This window comes from Suricata suricatta, chromosome 1 (genome assembly GCF_006229205.1).
Source record: "Suricata suricatta isolate VVHF042 chromosome 1, meerkat_22Aug2017_6uvM2_HiC, whole genome shotgun sequence".
In the NCBI taxonomy this organism is placed as follows: domain Eukaryota; kingdom Metazoa; phylum Chordata; class Mammalia; order Carnivora; family Herpestidae; genus Suricata; species Suricata suricatta.
In genome coordinates this window covers 49,097,647-49,104,992 of record NC_043700.1, presented here as the reverse complement: position 1 = coordinate 49,104,992, position 7,346 = coordinate 49,097,647, and positions in this window count along the sequence as shown.

The following is a 7,346-nucleotide window of genomic DNA, read 5'->3' as shown; positions in this document are numbered from 1 at the left end:
GAGAGAGAGAGAGAGAGAGAGAGAGAGAGAGAGAGAAGGGCAGTCTACAAGCAGAGATGGATGAAAATACATCTTAGAGATATACCCTTCACCTACAGTCCACAATCTATGTTTGCTGTGAATATTGCAATTTTTTGCTTATATATTTGTTAAAGATGATTTTTTAAATTATGGCAACATGCACATAGGATTTACCATTTTAATAATTTTAGAGTAGACACCTCAATGACATTTAGTACTCTCACACTGTCATGCAGCCATCAGCACCATCCATCTCCAGAACTTTTTCATCTTCCCAAACTGAAACTCTTACCCAGTAAACAATAGCTTCCCATTCTCTTCTCCCCAAAGCTCTTGACAACCACTATTCTACTTAACTGTCTATGAATTTGACTACCTCATACTATTGGAATCATTTGTCCTTTTGCAATGAGCTTATTTTATTAGAATAATGTCGTCAAAGTTCATCCATGTTGTAACTTGTATCAGAATTTCTTTCCTTTTGAAGGCAAAATAATATTTCATTGTATGGATAGACTATATTTTGTTTATCCATTCATCTACTGATGGACATTTGGGTTGCTTCCACTTTTTTGCCTTTAAGAATAATGCTGCTATGCACATGGGTATCCAAAGAAATCACTGTAATTTGGAGTCTTACAGGATCAAAAAGACCAGCTCTTACCATATTTAAAGCTAAAAAATTTATAAATAATGGCTTTAGAATGACAGCCACAGTTAAGATAAGACTAGACTGCTATCCCATCAGGCAAAAGTATTGGTCTCCTAGTAAGATTAGGATTAAACCTTTCGATTGGAGCTTATTGTTACAAGTTACATCAGGTCAGTAGTCATACTTTATGCACTAAGGGATTACACAGTGGCCAACAGAAAAAGGCAAGCACCCCTAAAAATCAAGTCTAGACAGGATCTTTGGTTCTGTTTGGTTGTTTGCACATGGAATTGATTGGAACCAATTAGAACCAAAATCAGCTAAGTTTTGAGAGAACAATATTACCATCAAAAGCCTAACCTGACCTGCAACATCCCAAGACTTTTAAACAAAAATTATTTCTGTATGTCCAAACCCATGCATATAGGAGGTGAGCTTTAAAGGCTGTGAATTTCTAAGGAAAGTCTTTCTTCCAAAGACCATTCTGAGATGGAACAAGGAGAATAATGGATGAGGGGAAACTTCCCAAAGGGAAGAACAATGAGGAAAATGCTTAAGAGAAATTCTCTCAGACAGTGAAGCAACTGGTCAGGAATACAGTCATGGCCAAGACCAAGAGTCCATGCTTATTCTGTGGTTCTGTTCAGACTATTCCACAATTGCTACAGACAATGACTGTAGTGAGTTTCCCATTATTCTCTTTCCTTGATGGGAGTTTTAAAGACAGTTATCTTCTTTTTCTGTCATTGCATAGGATAGGGGATACTGGGGTAGACTCTTTGACTTTTAGATTTTAGACCTTTGGGCTATAGGGACATATAGGGACATATTCAGACAGAAAAGAGAACATCACTCTTAGTGGGTATGAATATGAAAAAGGATATTCATGGTTGATGGGTAGCTCAAGAGGGTTGATCCTGACAGAGATTCTTTGTGGTCTACCCAGGACTTATTTGCCCCTAGTCTTACCAAGAGGACCCTAATTTTCCTAGAGGGACAATGTACACAACTGAAAAACATTTCCCCACCTCCCTTACAGATTGGACTGGTTATGTGACATAGTCCCTGGGAAAGTTTTCTGGGCTTTGGAAAGCCCATTTGCCCTTTATCCCTTTCTTTCTTCCAGATGGTAATGCAGAGATGATCACTGGAGTAGTAGCAGTCTTGTTGCAAGTACATGAGTGAGAATCCCATCTTGGGGTAATGCATCAGCCACTGACTACTGGACTCTGGAATTTTTATAATATGAGAAAAAAAACCCACCCACTTCTTAAGCCACTGTTATTTGGCTTTAGAGTTATGTGTATTGACACTCAGTCTCTAAGTGCTATAGAAACTAATTTCTGAGGCCCAAGTTGGGTCAAATCAGGTCATGAGATGGACCAGGCAATGGGGGTTTCTTGTTCACAGAAATAAAGTGATTTGCCAGAACCAGGAAGTGGGGGCGTTTAGGCTGCAGGATATCTCCCTCAGTCACCAATGTGTATTGCAAGTCCGATTTCCTGTCAAGGCCCTGAGAAAGGGACAGTTATCAGTCATCTTGGGAGACTTTTCCAGGGCTGGGGAGGAGGGCCAGGAAGTCTTCTTATTAACATAAAAGGAGCCCCACTAAGGAAAAATTATCATGCAAGCCAAAAGTCTACCTTATAGGGGACACTTGTCAGAAGGTAAATTTTGGCTTTGTGAGGATTCAACCTGTTAGATGGGTAGGAACCCTTAGTTTCCTTGGGCAAAGACCCTTGGAAGTGGAGGACATACATAGTAAACCTCAGTATGTATCTAAGCATTCATTCATTCACTCAAAAAAATGTTTGTGAAGCATGTGAGAGAAGCTATTCTGCTGCAAGTGTGAGATACAGATTCAACCTATAAAATCTTCTATGATATGCCCCCTGCTCTTTGCACTGGCCTTGGGCTATGCTCATTTTGGGGGATTTTGAATTTTTTTTTTTTTTGCATCTGTTCAGAAGGCTCTTCTCCCAGGTACCTGTTTGACTAGTTCTTTTCACTGAGGACTCAACCAAATGTCACATCCTCAGAGATGCTTTCCCTGACTATGTCCCTAAAAGGGCAGCCTCTTCCTCTCTCTGTGTCCTCATCCTGCTTTATTTTCCTTCACACCACTTTTACCACCTGTCATGTATTTATTTGCTATGTGTTTTTCTCCCTTCACTAGAATGAATGTCCATGAGAGCAGGATCTTTGCTCTGCTCACTGTAGGGACCATGTGCCTAGACCAGCATCTAACATAGAGCAGACACTTAAACATATTATTTGAATGAATGAACACAGGCCTTCTCCTCCAGTCTAGGAGAGGAGCAGACCAATCACAGTGCCGTTTGAATATAAGGACAGAGAACTCAGGAGGAGAGGAAGGACACCCAGTGCAGACAGGGATGAATACCTGGAGAAAATGACTCTGTGGAGACAGAATAGGACTAACTGGGAACTGAGAGTCAAGGTAGAGAAAGACAATGGAGTCTGGTAAATTAGCCATGTGAGGCAAGTTGGGGACCACTTCTGCCTCTAGTCAGAAGTGGGTGGATGATAAAACAAAGAACAGGTGGCAGTGTGGGGTCATGATGGAAATTTGAGAAGGGCCATCATACAACAGGACCCTAACTTCAATGTGGGAGAGAGAAACTTGGAAGTTAGGGCCAGGGGAGAGATCATCCCAGGGAAAGATTTTTTATAACTTAATAAGCTGCTTTGGTTGTGCCAAGATGGCGCTTGGGGAATACTGGAGCAGAGGGCAGAAGGCTAAATAAATGGCTCTGCATAAGAGGTAGACAGGACATTCAATATTCAACTTCAAAAAGTGGGGTTCTATTGGCAGAGAAGAAAGCAGGGATGGCAGTTAGATGGGAAATTGACCTCACCTGCCCCAACAAAGGCTTTCTGCCTGAGGCTTTCTGCCAACATCTGTTGGGGGAAAAGAAATAGCAGAGCCTTGGGGGTAGAAGAGGTAAGGAATCTGGTTGGGGGGGGGTGGTGAGTTCCAAAGAGGAATTTGAAGAGAGGGAACAATGGAGGAAACTAGGGTCCCAGAGGAGGGGCCTCCATGATAAGTCCTCACTGGTGGGAAGGGGTGAGGACCAAGGCTTTTGGCATAAAGGGATGTGCCAGAGTCACTTTAAACTGTCCTTCCTCACTGGGCTGTGACATAACCTGAACTACCCTTCTTTACCCCCCACATTACAGACATCTGGTGTGCACAATGATCTGGTTATGCAGAAATTAAGATCAATGTGGGACAGAGAAAGGTAACAAGTCAAAAGCTACTCAGTGAGTGGGAATTTGGCAGCAGTAAATGAGACTCAGGTGCACTAAGATGAAAGTTCTAGTCCCTCAAATCCCTTCAGACACAGGGAAGAGTACTGAGTTTCCCATCTATGTGGGATGGGTTTGGAGCCTGTTTAACTGCTTGTTTGAAAAGAGAGTGATCACATTCTGATTTTTACTTTACAATAGTAGGGCACAGATGTTGTTATTGCTAAGGGTAAGGGAGCATGAGTGGGGTTTGGGCAGGTGGGGAAAGCAGAGGTTTGGAAGAACAGCTGTAGAGAGTAGGACAGTGATAGATTCAAGGATAGCCTTATAACCCTAAACCCAAACTCTGGAAAATATAATTCAATCAAATACTTTACCACACTTGGTGAATGCATATTGGTTCAGGTCTAAACTTTCCCTGAGTGTCTCTCTTGGAGAGGAGGGGGTGTAGAAAAGTCAAAGCCTAGGGAGGGGCAAGTAGCAGAGGAATAAATTTTATCCTATGTATGAAAAGCCCAACTCCTATTATCCTGGTCAGTGGTCTGTTGAGATAGTGACCTGGAGAAATTGGTGATGGTTTGGAGTAGATAGAGCGAGGTCTGCACTTGACCAGAGAAATGTAGAAACATTGAGGAGTAGCATTGGATGTTCAGATAATGTTGACACCAGGAGTTGGTAGAAATTTCAATCCATGGGCATGCGTGAGTTTCTCAAGAAGCTTCCAACCCCTGAGGGTGGAAAAGAAGAAGGAGATGGCTGGATTGATTAGTAAGCAGTGGCTAAAGTAATGTCCCATGAGCACTGGGCTGGGTACAAAGTGATCCAGGGAAAGGAAGGGGGCAAAGGAATCTGAGAAGAGTGACTAAGGTCTGTTGAGCATGAAAAACATTTGTAGTAGGGGGAAGAGAGGAAGAGAGCCAGGGATAGAAGGCCATGGTCTGAGACTGATATCATAGAGTTGAGGTTTCCAGAACCAAGCACATCTGGGAGACAAGGCCTTGGGAATGGACATGAGAGTGAGTCAATGATGTGGGGAATAGACATAGGGTATTGAATCAAGGGCATTTGAAGCCAGCTTGTGGGCTGGGTGTGATAGAGACATCTGGGTTTCAGAGAGTGTTGGCTGGGATGTTGGCTGGAAGCAGAAAGAGAGATTTTGCATCGCTGGGTACCAAATTCCCCAGGGCTGAGGAAGACAGAGTGAGTCTGTGAGATGATAGTAATGAGGAGTGGCGGGTAGTAAGCTGAGCCTGATGGTGAGCCCTTCAAAGGGAGAAGGAACTTTTTATGACAGTGAGAAATGATGCTCTTGAGGTAGCGGTTTTTGGAAAGCCAGTTCCATTCCTAAGAAGGTATAACAGGTTACACAGCATTCCCTCAAGGACTGCAAAGGAAGTAATGAGATTAGGAGGTTTGGGCTTCAGTTACAGTAAGGAAGCAGAGGTGATGTCCACGAAAAGGTTGATGATGAAGATTTCAGAAGATACAATGCAAGGACCAGAACTGGCAAAAGCAGTGAAAGAAAGAATGATTGTTGTGAAAGGAAACACAGAATGGTATGTACAGTGCCAAAGGTGCAAGATGGGTTGACTAGAGAGTCCCAAATTTTACCTGGTGGCTGGAAATGATAGAAACAAGGCTCTTGGGAGTGACGACTATCCAGAGGCTGCAGCAATCCTTGTTTGGGTGATGTGAAGACCTGCTGAAGTTTTTACTCTGTGTCTGAATGGCTGAATTTACATGCCAATCCTAAGTCCCAATAATGAACTGTGACCCCCCCTCCCCACTGTGCTCTTATTGTCCCCTATCTCCTGCATTCTCAGTGTCCCACTGCACTGGCTGGTCCCTTCTGTCTCCAGGCACACACAGGCCATCTCCTCTGGTTACCATCTTCTCTCTTTCCTGTCTTTTCACTGCAAACTTCTCCAAAACTGCCTCTATTTGCCTACCATGCTCCTACACACAGTCTATCTTCTGTCTACTGAAGTAACTCTTATGAAGCCACCAAGGGTCTCTGCACTGTCAGAACTAGGGCCATTCATTTCCCCACCTTTTTTTCCCCTTGGTGTCTTAAAAATTTTTTTAAATATTTATTTGTTTCTGAGAGAGAGAGAGAGAGAAAGAAAGACAGAGCACGAGTGGGGGAGGGGCATAGAGAGAGGGAGACAGAATCCAAAGCAGGCTCCAGGCTCTGAACTGTCAGCACAGAGCCTGATGCAGGGCTCAAACTCATAGCCCTCAAGATCATGACCTTAGCAGAAGTCAGACACTTAACTGACTGAGCACCCCGTTTCCTTAATGTTTTAACAGCCTTTGGCTGGTTTCCTCCACAGTTGAAATATTCTTTTCTTGGCTTTCTGCACCCTCTTGCTTTTTAGCTCTTCTCATTCCCTTCTTGATACTTCATTCTCTTTCTTATTCCTTTTAATAAACTCATTCCTTCTCTGGGCCTATGTTGTTCTCCCTGCAGAAAGCACAGTGTAGTGGCTAGACACATGGAGACTGATGCAGAAGCAGCCTGAATTTAGATTCTGGCTCCACCGCATACCAGCCTAATGTCATTTGGAAAGTTAACTTTTCCAGGACTCAGTTTCTCCATTCAAAACTCGGTATGATAATAATATTTATCTCATAGGGCAGTTGAATTGGCATATACTGAATACCAATGAACCTTGTGCACTTTGTGGTTACTCACTGAACCAACACATACCCTCTGAAATGTCTTTGTGCTTCTTATGTTCTACAGTTGGCATAAAGAATCTGGATTTCAGCCAATGACTATTGTGTTTGACAATATTTGTTCTGACTTATTAAGATTACCTGGGTAAGCCCAGTGTGACTATTAACTTTATGTGTCAACTTGACCGGGCTAAGGAATGCCCAGATAGCTGGTAAAACATTATTTCTGGACTTGTCTGTGAAGGTAATTCTGAAAAGGATTCACATTCAATCAGTAGACTCAGTAAAGCAGATCGCCCTCCCCAATGTGAGTGTGCACCATCCAATCTGCTGAGGGCCCCAGTAGAATATGAAGGTGAGGGGAAGATGAATTTGTTTTCTCTGTATGATCTGAAACATCCATCTTCTGCCCTTGAACATAATTTCTCTAGGTTCTTGGGCCCTTGGGACTTGCACCATCAGCTGGTTCTCAGGCCTCCTGGCTGAGTTAGACCTATGTTGCCAGTTCTTCTGGGTCTCCAGCTTGCAGATGTGGGACTTCTTAGCCTCCATAATTGCATGGGCCAATCCCTCATAATCTCTTTCTACATGTCTATATCTCTAAATATTCTATTAGTTGTATTTCACTTGAGGACCTTGACTAATACACCTAGATTTCAAATACAGAGTGATCTCCACTCTATAACCCACATCTATGCACATCTAATTGGACTGAACCATGTAT